We start from the raw sequence: 17,923 nt of genomic DNA, 5'->3' as shown, positions 1-17,923 counted from the left end.
AGAAGTCATGTCAGGGATGACATGGACTAGGAAGGGGGGAGTGTTAGCCGACCACATATAACTAGATTATTTTTTGTAATTAACGGGATCCATTTTTACCTGGTACATTATTCGAGGCTCTCAAGAGCTTCCAGATTGTAAATTTTTTAACTTTTGGTTTAGAGTAGGTGATTTTGACATTAGGGCATCCAAGTGATGAGGTATATAACCCAATTTTGTAACTTTTGAAAGGGACCTTAATCATTCTTTTATCAAGACTCTTATCTGTGTGTGGTACTGTGTGACTGAGAGAGAGAGAGAGAGAGAGAGAGAGAGAGAGAGAGAGAGAGAGAGCTTATCTATTCGCTACACGCACATCGGGTGTTGGAATCGCAAACGAAGAGCATCAGCATGCTACCCACGAGGAGAGCTAAGCGGTGACGCCAACATTGCACGCCTTTGGTCTTGGTTTGGGAGTTTCACCCGCGAGCTTCTATTGGAGTTTTGGTGAGTTATGGTTATTTGTTTTAGCATTTCAGCATATCCACGCGACGAGGGCAAGAAGAGCTACACATTAGGGATATTAGATTTTAGAAACAGTGATTTGTAAATGCCGACCAGACACACAATGCGATCTCTGCAAAGAGGTTATTGGGTATGGGATTGGGTATAAAGACTTTAGCGGCCTACTAGTGTGTGTAGGACTTTCCTTCAGTTTTGTGAAGTTTCGAGACCGTTTGCAGGTAGGCCTTTGGCTTGCGATAGTGTTGTAGGTCACTCTCATGTTCACCAAACAGTTGGAATTGATTTAGAGTAGATATCTCCGTAGGAAGTAGTCATTAGTCGGTCGAGTACAGGATTGACATCCCTTTGCTTCCTTCCACACGCCTGCGGGTCGAGCGTCGTCCTTAGCTGACAATCTTGTTGGGTGAGTTCTTGCTATACTGACGCGGCATATCTGCCAACAATCCTCTTTGAGGGAACCCTCGAGTACACCAAGTCTAGATGAGGTATTTCTCAATGAAAATTGAGAATATGACCTACACATGGATACTTTGACTGACTTATACACAAACTACACATACCATGTAGGTTGGTTAGAGATTGTGCAATCCACATCTAGAGCCACTAGTCTAGAAGAAAAACAACACATGATCTGCAATGTCATCCATAGGATTATCCAATCTGAGAGGCAAATAGAGGGATGGACCTACCTTCAACGGGTCCTATGAGATTCATAGATACGGAAAACGGTAAACAATCGACTCTATCACAAATGGAGACTCCCTCAGTGAGTCCCATAGATCCTCCCTATGTTGCTTCGTCGGGAGTCTCAATGTAATTTGAGCCCACAAGTAGTACCTTTAGCTTTCCTAACTTGGCTCAATCAATGCCTACTCCAGTGATGATCCTGACCAAGAGTGCACCCATGACCTCTATAGTTAGTGCAACGCCGTTACCTAGTGGCCTTGTACCTTCTGTAGTGCCTATGAGTGCGTATCGTCCATACATACGAGTGGCCACTCATGCTCATGTGGCTCCTTCACCCCAGTAATACCAATGGCGTATGCTTCACAAGCATATTATCCAAGGGGCTATGGCAAGTCACACGACATATCCTGCATCGGCTACATATATGCCAAGGCCAATGCCAACCCCTGTTCCACATGTAATTCCACCAATGCCTCCACCGGCCATACCAGCTTACAAACAGGCAATCTTACGGCCACTACCCTAGCCAATGTTTAGAGATAATTAGCATGAGTTTTGGCTTGTATCTTTTTTCTTTTGTATTCACACACTCTTGCATTCTGCTTGCATACGCACCTATGCATGTCTAAATCACCTTAAGAATCACTTATGAACTGCTTGATTAAATTGGTTTCTTCTTGAGCTAATTTATGTCAATCTGCTGTACAAAATTAGCCCCATTTAATCCAAGATTAATCATTGGCGTCTTTTGTGTGTGTGTGCGCTTTGATTGCCCATGCACTTTTTTGAATGTGTGTCATCCTGTGTGGGAACCACACCTCTACTACTTGTAGACATTTGGCATTTGGTGGAAAAGCTTGTTGGATGGACTTAATGCTTGTGCCATGTCCAACCAAACGGCCCTGATCAGTCGGAGCATGTTTGGCCACTCTTTGGGCTCCTGCATGCCAAATTGAAGGTTGATTTAATAGTGATTGGATCATTTAGTGTGAACCCAAAACTGGTTTGCAGTTACTTGTTACTATTGCTTTAAAATACTAACCCCCACAAGCTAGCCAGCTGTATCCGACAGTCATGATGTGCTGCTGCTAGTTGCCACTGCGTGTCCATACACTGCAATTAATCTTCACCCTGCCCGCTTCCCAGATTGCTATTAGCTCTGCTCACGACACTTGGAGGCTGGCGCTCCTGTTGCTCGTGGAGAAAGAGACCCGCCAAGTGTCGCACACCAGTTACCCTCTGTCGGCCCTACTATCTACTCCAACAGTCACGGGACCATCCAGCAGCCACAGAGCCCCTTAGCCCATGTGCTGCTCCAGCTCAGCCACGTGTACCACTGCCCATTGAATCACTTGTGACTCAACCTATTTTAGCCTCGGCCAGCCGCACCCCAGTTGTGTCTGCTCTGGCGCTGTTGTCTGATTACACCATCAGCACCTGAGCCATCTGCTCCCTAGTCCAGACATTGGCCCCGCCCTAGTGTGACCATTTCCATCTGCACTACCGTCATGCCATCTCATTGTTCTATTGGGCCCTGTGCAACTCATAACCCGACGTGGTCCACGTGTGCTGCAAACCTACAATCTAGAGCCCGCCATCAAGCTGCCCGGCCTGCCCCACCTTCCCGACCTCTAGCAACTTGCGGATGCCAACAAGGAGATAAAAAGAATGCAAGGCACCATCAACTAGTAGGAAGACCTGCTCAAACATAATCAAAAGGTGCATGAAGCAACGAAACAAACCTGTGACCAATTAGCAAAAGAAATCAAAGTCCTCAAGGATTTTGAGGTGGAGAGCTTGCAGACAATAAGGGCTCTGGTGAAGCAAGAAGTAGCGACTTCAATAAAAGGAAGGGATTTCCAATCAGCTTTCCAGAGGACCTACCAACAATTGGAAGAGGTAAAGACAGAAAAGGAACAACTTGCCAAACAACTGCAATTAGAGGTAAAGAAGCTAGAAGCCCGTGTTAGGTAAACCCTATCTTCATTCCATATAAACCACCTCTACTAGTGCCACTCTCACACACTCTTGTGGGAAAGGGCTCTTACACCTTGCATGCCACTTGGGTTGCCACATCTCATCACATGTGAATGCCACATGCCATGCCACCTACTAGGCTATGTAGCTCATTTCTATCACTTCTCCTACTCCTATATCAAGAGCCCATTGTACACAATTCGAACTCTCTTGAATCAATGCAAGCTACTCTATTTTCTACATCACTTGCTAATCTTGATTAGCAAGTGTATTAGCGTTAGTATACTTAATTTAATCATTGTAATTATGCTTATCCCATCATGAATGCTACGTTGGCTTACCCCTGCCATAGCCTTACAATTTTTATTAGAGCTTGCGACGTGATTAGTATTTCTTAATCACTCTTAGATCCTATATGCTAAACTTAATGCTTCTCTCTTGGTATTAAGTTGATTCAATCTCTATTAGGATTTGGCATAATTACCCTCATCTCTAACTGTCTCTACCATTGGATTTGGGCACGTCTATACGGCCACTACCCTAGCCAATGTTTAGAGATAATTAGCATGAGTTTTGGCTTGTATCTTTTTTCTTTTGTATTCACACACTATTGCATTCTGCTGGCATACACACCTATGCATGTCTAAATCACCTTAAGAATCACTTATTAATTGCTTGATTAAATTGGTTGCTTCTTGACATAATTTATGTCAATCTGCTGTACAAAATTAGCCCCATTTAATCCAAGATTAATCATTGGCATCTTTCGTGTGTGTGTGTGTGTGTGCGCGCGCGCTTTGATTACCCATGCACTTTTTTGAATGTGTGTCATCCTGTGTGGAAACCACACCTCTACTACTTGTACACATTTGGCATTTGGTGGAAAAGCTTGTTGGATGGACTTAATGCTTTTTCCGGGTTCAACCAAACGGCCCTGATCAGTCGGAGCATGTTTGGCCACTTTTTGGGCTCCTACATGCCAAATTGAAGGTTGATTTAAAAGTGATTGGATCATTTACTGTGAACCCAAAACTGGTTTGCAGTTACTTGTTACTATTGCTTTAAAATACTACCCCCCACAAGTTGGCCAGCTATATCCGATAGTCATGATGTGCTCCTGCTAGTTGCCACTGCGTGTCCATACACTGTACTTAATCTGCACCCTGCCCGCTGCCCAGATTGCTATTAGCTCTGCTCACGACACTTGGAGGCTGGCGCTACAGCTCAGCCCACGTTGCTCCAGCTGCTCGTGGAGAAAGCGACCCAACCCGGTGCCGCACACTAGTTATCCTCTATCGGCCCTACTACCTGCTCCAACAGTCACGGGACCATCCAGCAGCCACAAAGCCCCTTAGCCCATGTGCAGCTCCAGCTCAGACACGTGTACCACTTCCCATTGAATCACTCATGACTCAACCTATTTTAGCCTCGTCCAATCACACCCCAGTTGTGTCTGCTCTTGCGCTACCGTCTGATTACACCATCATCACCTGAGCCATCTGCTCCCTAGTCTAGACATTGGCCCTGCCCATGACCATTTCCATCTGCACTACCGTCGTGCCATCTCATTGTTATGTTGGGCCCTGCGCAACTCATAACCCGATGTGGTCCACGTGTGCTGCAAACCTACAATCTACAGCCCGCCATCAAGCTGCCCGGCCTCCCCCATCTTCCCGACCTCTAGCTCATGACTTCAATTTAATTTTTATGTCCACCATAAGGGACCAATCCCACGCTTCATCGCAAGGTGTTCAAACCTTTTAAGCTCCCGTTATTGGGGAGTTAACTTTGCATCAAAGGAGTGATATATTTTTTGAGCCTAGCAAGCCCTTGCTTGTGCGATTGACTTTCAAGGCAAAATTCCGGCAAGAAATCACCTTCATCAAAAGCCTTCAAACATCCTTGACGCACTCTCCCACAACATGGTTTATTCTTCAGTGGGTGATGTGTTAACTTGTATGTAAAATCTGTGCAATTGACATGGATCTACTCATTGTAAGGAGTTTCAGACACTACTTGAGAGAGTCTCTCAAGTAAGACCGCTCCACATCATGAGTCATAAGAACATTGACAAATTTAATGGGTAGAACTTTCACACATGGCAAGTGAAAGTAAAGGGATACTTAATGAAAAAGAACCTATGGGCAATAGTAAAACCAGCTACAAAAGAAGAATCTAGCACCACACGAGGCACTCTGGAACAATTTGCATCTAGATATGAGCAAGCCCTAGGCATCATTATAACTGCACTTGATGACAACTACATACACTACATAGATGAATGTAGCACTGCACCACAAGCATGGAAAACATTGTCACAAATGTTTGGGGCAAAAGCTAGACACTCTAAAACTAGCTTAAAGATGCAATTGTACGGGCTCATTATGGAGTTGCATGAAAACATTGCAAGTCTCATTAATAAACTGCAATCAATTTGCACCCAATTGGAATCTCTTGATGCTAAGGTAGAAGATGAGGATAAAATTGTAGTTCTACTCAAAACCCTTCCAGCTATGTTTGATTGAATTGTAACCATGCTTAAGGAGAAGGAACCAACCCGCTCCAAAGTTTGAAGACGTCGTCAACTCTTTACAAGATGAAGAGAATAAGCACTCCAACAATGGCTCTACATCAACATATGGAGCTTATTTTGCATCCACGGCATATTGCAAACATTGCGGTAGAACCAACCATAAGTCAAATGATTGCTTCAAATTTAAAGCATGTACTATTTGTGGTAAGCTTGGACATTCTTCTTCAAGATGCTTCAAAAAGGATCAAAGCAAAGGTAAAGGAAGAGTCACTGTGTTAACCAACGATGAAGATGATGAAGAAGAGGAACCAAAACCATTCATTGGTATCCTCGAATACATTGATGTAATGTAAAGGGTCTAGACACTGGTCCTTATGGACTAAGACCTACCCTCTAGCCTAGCATGAATGTATCCAAATGTGAACCTAAGCATGATGCATCTTTCTAGAACCATATTTGATGATCAATCCAAGTGTGAACTCATGTATCTTCCTAAGGATGTCTAGTGAACCATGAGCTAATGTATCCATTGAGAACTAGCCATGATGTATCCCAACAAACCTAGGATGAATCTAGGTTTACGGGGGTGTTTGTTAGGTAAACCCTATCTTTATCCCATATAAACCACCTCTACTAGTGCCACTCTGGGAAAGGGCTCTTACACCTTGAATGCCACTTAGGTTGCCACATCTCACTCATCACATGTGAATGCCACATGCCATGCCACCTACTAGGCTATGTGGCTCATTGCTATCACTTCTCCTACTCCTATATCAAGAACCCATTGTACACATTTTGAATTCTCTTGAATCAATGCAAGCTACTCTATTTTCTACATCATGTGCTAAATCTTGATTCGCAAGTGTATTAGTGTTAGTCTACTTAATTTAGTCATTGTAATTATGCTTATCCCATCATGAGCGCTACATTGGCTTACCCGCCATAGCCTTACAGCCCGCGGATGAAAAGGCAAGTCAAACAACGCTTAGAAGACTTGATTGCCATGGGTCAAACAGTACAGTCTCTAAAAGCGTTAAGAGACAACTATAGTGAGCTTCAAAATGTAATGTTGACGGCCATGGCTAGAATAGAATCTCTAGAGTAGGAGAACATATTGTTGAAGAGGCAGCAAGGAGACGATGAGGATGTGCTGGTACTCCCACCTCACGGACAGCAACTGCTATAAACCTCTGTAGTCCAGAAGCTCAACAATGTGTGGGACACTACAATGGAAAGGCTATGGGAGATCTATCCAACCAACCTGAGCAGCAAGCACAACATGCCTTGATAGTGCACACTCGTATGAAAATAACAATTATAGATCTGGAACAACAAACTGTAGATGGGCAAGAAGGTGCGGCTAATGAAATTCAATCACTCCGGAGGGAGGTTGAGGTTTGGAAAAGCGGAGCAGAGGAGCTGGAGGAACTGAAACACAAACAGCTAAAGATGCACAAAAATACCAAAAGGTGTATTATAAACTGCAAGATCAAAGAAAGAAAATGATGGCTAATGCCACAAAGTATCTAGACATGCAGGAAAGATTTTGGAAGCTGAATCTCCAGAAAGAGCAGATACAACAGAAGCTAGTAGTGGTTAGAAACTGAAACCAATCTCGGAGGAGAGATGACGACTACCCTAAGGAAAGTGACATAGTTGAGGAGGAGAAGATTAAAGTAATGGAAGATATGCTAAGGGAGGCTATTGCAATGGACCAAATCACTCAAAAGACTTCAATGTTTCGCTCACAGCTAGGGTCCAGCGTGTGCAAATCATCGAATTTGTTACAAAGCAGAAAAATGAAATCATTAAATTGCAGAAGGAAGCAGAGCAACAACAGATTGAGATTCAGATATTAAAGAGAGTATAGGGCATGCACTACAAGAGGCTATTCATATTAGCGACGCTAAAAAAAAATAATCCCGGCGTCGCTATGAGCGTCGCAAATTTACAAAGAAATTTGCGACGCTCATAGCGACGCCGACTGGGCTAAAAAAATAACAGAGAGCGCCCAAAAACTCAGATCTCAGATCTGAGTTTTTCGGCGCCCTCAAGCAAGGAGCAGGTAACGCTCTCCCTCTCTCTCTCTCTCTCTCTCTCTCTCTCTCTCTCTCTCTCTCTCTCTCTCTCTCTCTCTCTCTCTCTTTCTTCTCCACACACACACACACACACACACACACACACACGAGGAGAGGAAGGAGAGCCAGGTATGCTCCTTCCCTCTCCTCACTCTCATGTTCCCTTCCCCTCTTTCTCTCTCCCTCTCTCTCTCTCTCTCTCTCTCTCTCACACACACATAGTGTTTTTGAGAGAGAGAGAGAGAGAGAGAGAGAGAGAGAGAGAGAGAGAGAGAGAGTACAAACATAAACAAAAATGCACACACACATACATAAACAAAGAATGCACACACACATTGAGAGAGGAAAAGAGAGAGAGAGCATGCATAGACAAAAAACGCACACATTGAGAGAGGAAAAGAGAGAGAAAACATGCATAAACAAAAAACGCACACATTGAGAGAGGAAAAGAGAGAGAAAACATGCATAAACAAAAAAATGCACACACATTGAGAGAGAAAGAGAGAGAAACTAATTTAACGTCGTAGGAAACTAATTAAAATTAAAAGACCTAAAGATCTAGCCGACGAGGAGTTGAACTCAAGACCTATTATTCAAGAGGGAAATGGCATAACCAATCTATCATACTTGGCATGGGTGATAGAAAGGTTATACCATTTATCTCTTTTTATTGGCACACACATCCACACACGCGCACACACACAAGAAGAAGAGAGTTATAACGTCGTAGGAAACTATCCTAAAAGATGTTAAAGATTAGGTTAGATGTAGACTTACGTTAAATTAGATTTAGGTTTATTTAAGTTAAATTAGATTAGATTTAGGTTTATTTTTAATTAGATTTACGTTTATTTACGCTAGATTTAGATTTACGTTATATTAGAGTAGATTTAGGTCTCCATAGACTGCGATGCCTGCATGAAGCGGGTGAAGAAAGCCCTCAATGGAATATAGGGTATTGCTGCCTTCACTCATGGTGGGCTCCGTCGATCCAAAAGTACTGGTGAAATGTCTTCAGAAGATAGGGAAGAAGGTGGATCTTCAGGGCGGCAAGAGTCACTACATCCCCGACACAATGACCATCTAGACAACCTCTAGTCATTCAACAGCAACTTCAAAGTTAGTAACAAGAGCAAGAACGGTCTAAAGGGCCAATTGCTGTCGTCAGATGTGGATGGAGATGAGGCAGCGTCACCGCCGGAAGTTAACTCTCACATCTTTAGTGATGAGAATGCCAACTCTTGCCGAGTTATGTGAAAAATTATGTGTTAAATCAGTTTTAAGGTTCTTATAATCCCTGTTAGTTTAGTTCTTTGTTTTTAATATAACATAATTTACGTTAGATTTAGATTTATGTTATATTAGATTAGACTTAGGTTTATTTAGGTTTATTTAGGTTTACCCACACACACACACACACACAAGAAGAAGAGAGTTTTAACGTCGTAGGAAACTATCCCAAAAGACGTTAAAGATTAGGTTAGATGTAGACTTACGTTAAATTAGATTTAGGTTTATTTTTAGTTAGATTTACGTTTATTTAGATTTACGCTTATTTACGTTAGATCGAGTCCACGCAAGAATTACTTACGGTTTAGGGTTTAGAGTTAGACGAACAGTGAAAAGATCTACTGTGAAAAGATGTTAAGATGTTGTGAAGTGCTACAGCTAGAGAAGAGGCAAAGGGGTTTTGTCCACTACATGCAGTATCATGTAGATGTGGGTCTGTAGATTTCTTGTACCCTCAAATATAGGTATTGACCAATAAAGACGAGATTATAACCCGGTGGTTCTGATCTCCGTGCACCTCTAGACCGAGGTGTGCGGGGATTGGACATGACTAGAGAATGTGAGGTAGAGAGAGAGAGAGAGAGAGAGAGAGAGAGATAAGACGAAGAATGCCAATAGAATATTAAATTTTTTGTCCTCTACCTACTCCGCCAAGAGCCACCCCACTCGACACTCCTCGCTTCGGGGCCCAGACGCCGGTGGAGACACCTGACGTCCATACCCCCATCGACACGCCGCTAGAGACCCCTGCCGGGACACCCAGGTTCACGCGTCACCGGCCAGAGGGCTTGCCTTACTCTGTCGACTTCAGCGGCGGCAAGAAGGTGATCTCGCGCATGCGTGGTCTTTGCTCTCAGCTGTTTAGACACTACATACTAAATAAATGGAGTGAAGCACCAAGTGATTTAAAAAACAGAGTCATCAGCATACTTCATGATGAGTTTCCCCTTCCAACACGGGATCAGCGCTTCAATGAAGACCTGATGAAGATTCGAATGCGCGAGTACTGCAAACACAAGCGTTCCGAAGTGCAAAAAGCAATCAAGCATGGGTGGAACAGGCCAGATTGGCTCGCCAAAGAAGATTGGAAGAATGCGAAGAAAGCAGCGCGTGAGAATCCCGACAAGTGGAAGCAACAAAAGGATGCAGCCAGAGCGCGAGTAGAGGCAGGGAGCTCGCACCACTTGGGGAGCGGTGGATGGGCATCATTTGAGGCCGATTTTGTAAGTGTTTTCGCATTGCTGTTTATGTTCGATAGTTTAGGGTTTATGAGTTTTTTAATTCTAACATAATGAATTCTTCGTATGTTTTGACAGTGGTCGATGACAGGACGTGATCCCACACCGTACGAGCGCGAGTACACAGGCAGGAAGGGCTTAAACGCCCTGATGGACATTCTCAGTTCTCGTGGCGGCATGGTTAGTATTAGGGTTTACTCTTTTCTATTTTTTGTATTGTTTTATAAATGTCGTTATATGTTTATACTTACTGAAAGCTGTCTTATTGTCTTTTTTTGCAGAATCCGACAGATACGCCGCTTGGACGCGATGAGACGTCTGACTAGACGACGTCAGTTTAGCCGTAGCTAGATAGCATTAGTTTAGGGTTTCTCATAGCTTATGTATCATGAGACGGATTTTATACGTCTTTTTGAACCATGTATATTATTACATTTGTCACTGCAATTCATTTTGCCAATCAATTCTTTATGCCTATGATGTTGTACAATTGTCATTATTACATTTGCCAATCAATTCATTTTGCCTGTGATGTGTACAATTGTCAATTTTACGCTTGTCAATTTTGCAAACAATGCGTCTTGTGGGTGACTATTTTGGGTCTATTATCTACCCTTGCACTTTTTTTTAAAAGTGAATCAAGTACAATATGGTTGATGGGTGGCAGGGCATTCAATGCCCTGTCACCAAAAAACATTTCTCTCGGCGTCGCTATAACCGTCGCTATTTATGGCTCTGTAGCGTCGCTATGAGCGTCGCTATAGACTTCTGTGTAAACGTCGCTATAACCGTCGCTATGAGCATCTCTATATAGCGATGGTTATAGCGACGCATATAGCGACGCTCTCATAGCGACGCTATTAGCGACGGTTTTAGCGACGCCGGGGGTTATAAAAACCCAGTGTATTTCTGTCGCTAACAGCGTCACAAGAGCACACAACCTCTTGTAGTGATGGAGCAGGAACAACAGTACGGTTCAGTGCCTTTTGGTCATAGGTGGAAGACTCAAGAAGAGCTAGTCAAGGAAAATCGACAAATGCATGATGCCTTGCAGGCTCTAATTAAGAAGCAAAAGATATTCATGCAAGATCAAGAACTCGAATACTTCAAAAGGGCCACACATGTAATGCTCAACGAATCTTCAAGACTGGATAGACCTCTGCCAAAGCTCTACAAAGAACGAGAGGCCCTTGGCCAGACTATCTGGGAACAATCGCTTCACCTGAACCATGAATATGTTGGCCTGTTGTATGCCAAAGGACCACAAGGTGAGCAGAGATACCTAGCCAAAGTGGCCCAAACCCTCGGATGGCTAACAAGAATGGAAAAATCGTTGGATAGTACCTATGTAACTGAGCTTCCATCTGAGTAATGCAAGGAGACGCTATTCTCTGTCTACTGTTTTCCCCTTGTTATGTGCTTTGAGAGAGAGAGAGAGACTAGAGCTTGAGTGTGTGTGACACCCAGATCGGGTAATCTACTGAGGCCGATTTTTTATTTTTCTTCCTCTCTCTGCATGGTGTAGTAAACCCTTCGTTCGTTGGTTGGGGTTTCTTAAGTTAAAAAAATTAAACAAATATAAATGGGAGAAGGTGTCCATCATGGGCCACCTCATAGCCCACACCGGCCACCCCTCTCTCCCTCCATTTCTTGCTACACGCCCCCCCCCCCCTTACTCGTCTCCGCGTTCGGCCAAGGCCACCTCCCCCCACCTCATTGGCTCGCAAGGGTTGCTCCCCATGTGGCCTTGCCTCCCCTCCTTGTTGCCATCTGCCCCCCCATGTAGTCTCATCTCTCTCTCTCTCTCTCTCCCTCGCCCTTGGTAGGCTGAAACTGCCACGCACACACACACACACACTCTCACACTCATTCCCTCTATCTCAGGCTACCCTCGTGGGCTCGTGGCTACCCACCACACACACACACACACATGCCCTCAAGGTGGCAATAATGCACACACACACATACCCCTTCTGCTCATCCACACACACACACACCCCTTCTGCTCATCCACACCACACACACACACACACCTTATCCTCGTCTTCCACACACACTCCCTCTCATCCTTCCTCTCACACTTCCCTCTTCCACTCTCTCTCTTGTTTAATTACCTCTCTCTCTCATTTAGCAGAGAGAGTATTCTTCTCTCTCACACACACCTTGATATGCATACACATACACGCCCACACACACACTGAGATTGGTCTCTCTCACACAATGTTCTCTCTCATGTCAAGCGGAGAATGTATCTCTCTCTTCCATTAACCATGCACACGCAAGCACGCTCATGAACTCTCAATCATCTCGAACACAATCACTCTTGTTCACCTCTTTTGAAATCACCAACGAAATCACACATACACTCATACACACACTGGCACTCACATGCACACCTGCACACACAGTCACAGATGTAAATACACCCAAGCACGTACACAAAACTCTTGTGTTGCACAAATATAACTCAACCAGGGAATTACAAGAAGTCCACCGCAATAAGAACGACACCCGCCGCCCACACACATCGTCGCACCGATTGCCAACATGTGTAAAGAAAGATTGACCACGATCATCATGTAAAGGGGATACGATGAGGAAGATGCCCCAATATGACACAGTGCCATCAGGCAACAAAGCACCAAGAGCCATAGCATAAAGACACTCGCATTTTTAGCCTCGCACCACCGACTACCCACCCTCAACAACACCCATTGTAAATACCCCAATCTAGCTCCTCCCTAATAACTTAGCCCACTTGGCTAAAACACTTGTAAATATCCCTAACCTACTCTTACCCCCCTTCTCTCTATCTCTAGCTCTCTCTCTCTCTCTACCTCTATCTAGAGAGGTATCTAGGACCTCTCTAGTATCCATTGGACACCCACAGTGACCAGTGAGTAAAGAACACCTCCAAGGCCTATATAAAGAGGCCTCTACTAAGCACAAAACAGACACTCCCCCACTATCCAGGCTCCAGGCACTCCACACTCTATGCACCATTAGACACATGATGCACTTCACAAGCTAGAGAGCTTATGGTGTTAAGCTTGCTGCAAGCATGGGCATCCTAATGTTGGTAGCTTCACCACCACCATCCCAACCCACACCATGGCTAGCTTGCTAGTCTTGGGCCACTCCACACACCTTACACACCATACTAGTATGCAAGTTGCAACGACACTAGACCCACCTAATGTTTCAGCTCACCACCCATGAAAAGCTCACCACGTGAGAAGTGCATAGGAAAATGATGCACCACATACAAGTTGTAAGATAATTTGTGTGTGTGCCGGAAAGACGTCGGGTCTTTGGCTGTGGGAGTTTATGAGAGTAGTAGTAGAGAGAGTGATTTATGATGATATTACACAGATTATTATATGTGGATTAGTATAAATAAGAGATTAGATAAATTTATTATGTGTGTGGGAGTTAGTATTGTGTAGATGGCATAATCAGATATGAGAGTAGAGAAATATAGGATTATAACACTTATATGTCTAGAAGAGACATAGAAGCACTCATGAGACCAACAAGAAATCAAGAGATGAAAACCGAATCCTGTATATATCAAAATCCCTTACAGACATGTGATTTGATCACCCTTTTACATAAATATGACCCCAGAATTTTATCTTCTGCTACGTTGCGTGGATGGATGTTTTGATAGCTCCGTTGGCTTTGAAAGGGGGATAAAACCCCAGGACACCTGATTTGGAATCTCCCGCTTCGCTCCTCTTCCTCCTCCCACCTTTGGAAAGCTGTTTGGCCCTGTAAAACCGCAATCGCGAAAGATGCGAACTCGTCTTTCGTTTATTCTTATGTTTCTCCTCCAAGAATAAGAAAAAGCTAACTTGCTTTTTGCATGAACTCCTATTATACAATGAGTTTTCACTAATATAGCAGAGTTATTTACAATAAGTATCCAATAATTACAAAAATAGACTAAATTGATCAAAAAGCCTAAAATTCTAAGTCTATATTCACCACTTGGATCATATGGATAACTCAAGAACTTTGTTTCCACTAGACATAAGCATCTCTTGGCTAGTTGAGAACCACCTGGATCAAACGGTGAATAAGTAAAGTTCCACAAGTTGTAAATAGCATAGCATCCTCCTGGATCATACGGCATCACCTGATCATGTAGCAAGCATGGATCTTTTGCACAAAACAATGTGTAGCCATTTGTACCTTGCTCTAGAAAATTTAAAGAGCCACCATATGGTAAAGTTAACCCATAACTTCCTTGAAGCATAATATGACTTGCATCACCTTTAGAATCATAGGGAAGCATCATGTATCTCCATAGACATAAAATCATCTCCTTCTCCTCAAAAGATCCTTTTTGACTACTATTATTGTGTTGCAAATAACCCTCAACACATGTAGTATACATATGGAATATATATCCCTTCAATTGCTCTTTGCCGCCGTTATCACCGTCCTTTAATGCACTCTCTAAATCCCTTTCTTTATCTTCATCCTTACCTTGTAAATCCTGAACTTTCATGAAATCATCAATTGCTTTTGAAATCCTATCCACACTTGGGATCACCATCTCGTCTCCCTCATGTTTCAAAAAGATAGCATCTATTTCCATGTCCAAGTTATCATCATATGTATGCTTCCAAACACCCATAGATGGATGCACATAAGCTTGCATGCTAAGTAACCTTGACATTGATGATGTATCATCACCCTGTTTATCTTTGGAATACCCAGTTAGAATTCCAAGATGACCCAAATCCATAGAACCCAAATATATAGAAGTATCCTGGCAAGCAGCTTTAGGTGCATCATCTTCGTTGGAAGAATCACCCATATCACACACCCACTCTGAATAGGCACTCACATGACTAGCGATAGCCATATTAGATTGGTCACATGTATCCAAATCACATAAGAAAGCACTAATAATTGTATCTTGTTGAAAGGCTTCATCATAAGCATCTGTGAGGGCCATACCCCAGACTCGACCGTCCCCGTCTTCCTCAGACCTTCCGTCTGTTCCAGGAAACGAACTCGGGTCTATCCGCGGATATCCCTCCCGCTTGAGACCGACAAACAGACAAGACTCACCTTGACAGGACTCTACCTGTCTCGGAGGCCAACTCAAGGGGGTAACATTATCCCAAGAATCCAAATAATAAATCCCATTCTTTCTCTGGGTAAACATCTGGCTATTCAGGCACTCTCAGTCGTTCTCACCCAACGTCTTCATAACCTGAATCATGATTCTCTTGATCTTAACTTATAAGTCAGACTCGTTATTTTCTTTATCTCCCTTGGTTCAGGGTGGTAACTCCTTTTTCCTGACGAGCAGGCACGACAGTTGCCACTTTTCCCTAAGAAGAGTAATCACTTTCTTAGAATATCGTTCTGTTTCTCTCGTCCCTGCTTACCGATTTCTTTCATGCTTACTCTTAAAGATTTTATTCAGCATCTGGCCATCTGACCCTCCTGATTCCGCCCACCCACTGACCCATTTGATGAGAAATCCCTTCCCGAGGTAGTATTGAATTACTACAATCAAATTAGATTTAAGGGAAATAATTTGTCAGACATAGTCAGACCAATAAGCAGCATACAAACTGTTTTATACCCTCGTTAAGGAAAATTCATCTGGTTGTTCCCACCGGATCTTTAACTTAGAAACTTTCAGTTAACCTAACTAATCATGCAACAGATTTAGTTTCAACCAATTCATCTCGCTTTACCCAAGTCCGAGATAATCGATTTTCAGTCATCAAAATGACAACACCTTCACAATATTTACCAGATTTAAATGTTTGGGAAAGGCTCTTTTAATCCAATTATTAGTTCCTTCCTAAAGTATTTGTATTCGAGAGGTGTAGCATTATTTGGTGATACTGCACAGGATAGCCCCTATGTTCCTAGCCTTTCCAGTTCCTTTTTAAGCAATCAGATACGAAGTGGATTCCTTAATTCAATTCACATCCTCCTCCGCAAACCAGAATTCCTCATCCACAACTATTGGCATCAGGACATACCCGGATTATGGCCGATTTCCAATAAGATTCCGCGGGTACTTCACCCGGCCGGGCCAAAAGCACAATCTCATTCATCCCGTTCTCTCATCCTGGGCCTATGAATGACATTCATCCCTTATCTCTCGAGCATGAATGACCTAGGTTTATTCCCACTTGATGGTCACACTGCCCTAGCCGAAGAGGACCAATCCCTGCCAAGTGCCCCAGGAAATAAATTTCACTGGGCCGGCCTTTCAAAGAAATTGACCCCAGAAACTCTGTCCTGGTTCAGGCCACTTCCAGACAAACTTCAAAACACCTAATTAATTCTATGCTGTGTTGGGTTATCCCTATCATCTCTCGAGATTCATTTTTATCCTAGTTATTACTTTTCTGGTTCATTGAGTTATCCATCTTAGTACCTAAATGCCTTAATTATCTATCAACCAGATTCTTTACAAAAAACAACGGTTCCTAGACTAAGAGTTTAGGGACTTGTAATGTTAATTTATAGGTTTAACTCCCCGAAGGTACGTTCCCTAGTTTTGTCAATCCTTTGCCATCCATGGGGCAATTCCATGGAAGCTTGTGGAGTTTTTGGTTCAAACAACGCGGGCATGAATTCCGTGAAGTCAACCCCTTGCTCCCCTGTAAGGTCTCTACTTTCAAATTTCACACAAGTTCTATTACGCAATTGAATTTTTTTTAACTATCACTCATTATTTAAGATATTCAAGTTCAAATTATGATTCGTAGGTTGAGAAAACCTACAATTTAAAATTTACGCTACAAAATTCTGACATGTTTAGCTATATGAATCACTAACTAACTTATTGCAAGACTTATTTACTGATTGTAGAATTTGTTTTTACTGCTGTAAAGTTAATATAAGACTGTAAAGTTTAACTTAAAAATGTAAAGTAAATTATCATTAAGGAAATAAATAAAATAATTATAAAGACAAAAGAATACACAGGGATGAAAAATGAAGGCACATGGACTCACCTGGACTCACATAGGAGGGGACAAAGTGGGACACGCTGTCACATGAAAAGGAGAAGCTAGTCTTGACTAATCTTAATGAGGGGGGGCTGTGTGGCCTTATCTTTTGATTATAATGACAAAGTGGTTAAGCTGATGGGTACCACAAGGGTACCAAAAACGCGGGTATGATTTTTGGGGAAAAAAAATTATTATGTTTTCTTGAAAAACAAGTTGGACGTTTTCTTTTATGTTATAAATAGAGCATCCATGCTCACACTTTATTCATAGAGATTGCCTCTATAGCACTCACGAAGTGCTGCCACTTCTCTTAGAGAGAAGGCGTCCACAAACCACTAAGAGAGCAAAAACTCTAGTGGACTAATAAGGTGCGTATTAATTAAACATTCAATTAACTTTAGGAATGATGTATGTGTGCTATCTCTTACTCTACTTTCTCTAATAGATTAGTAAGATTCAATTAGTTTAAGAAGGATATATGTGTGTGTGTGCTATCTCTTACTCTAATCTCTCTAATAGATTAGTAAGATTCAATTAGTTTTAAGAAAGATATGTGTGTGTGTGTGCTATCTTTTACTCTAATCTCTCTAATAGATTAGTAAGATTCAATTAGTTTTAAGA

Source organism: Adiantum capillus-veneris, chromosome 19 (genome assembly GCF_014529385.1).
Source record: "Adiantum capillus-veneris isolate H3 chromosome 19, ASM1452938v2, whole genome shotgun sequence".
NCBI lineage: Eukaryota > Viridiplantae > Streptophyta > Polypodiopsida > Polypodiales > Pteridaceae > Adiantum > Adiantum capillus-veneris.
This window is presented reverse-complemented; position numbering follows the sequence as displayed.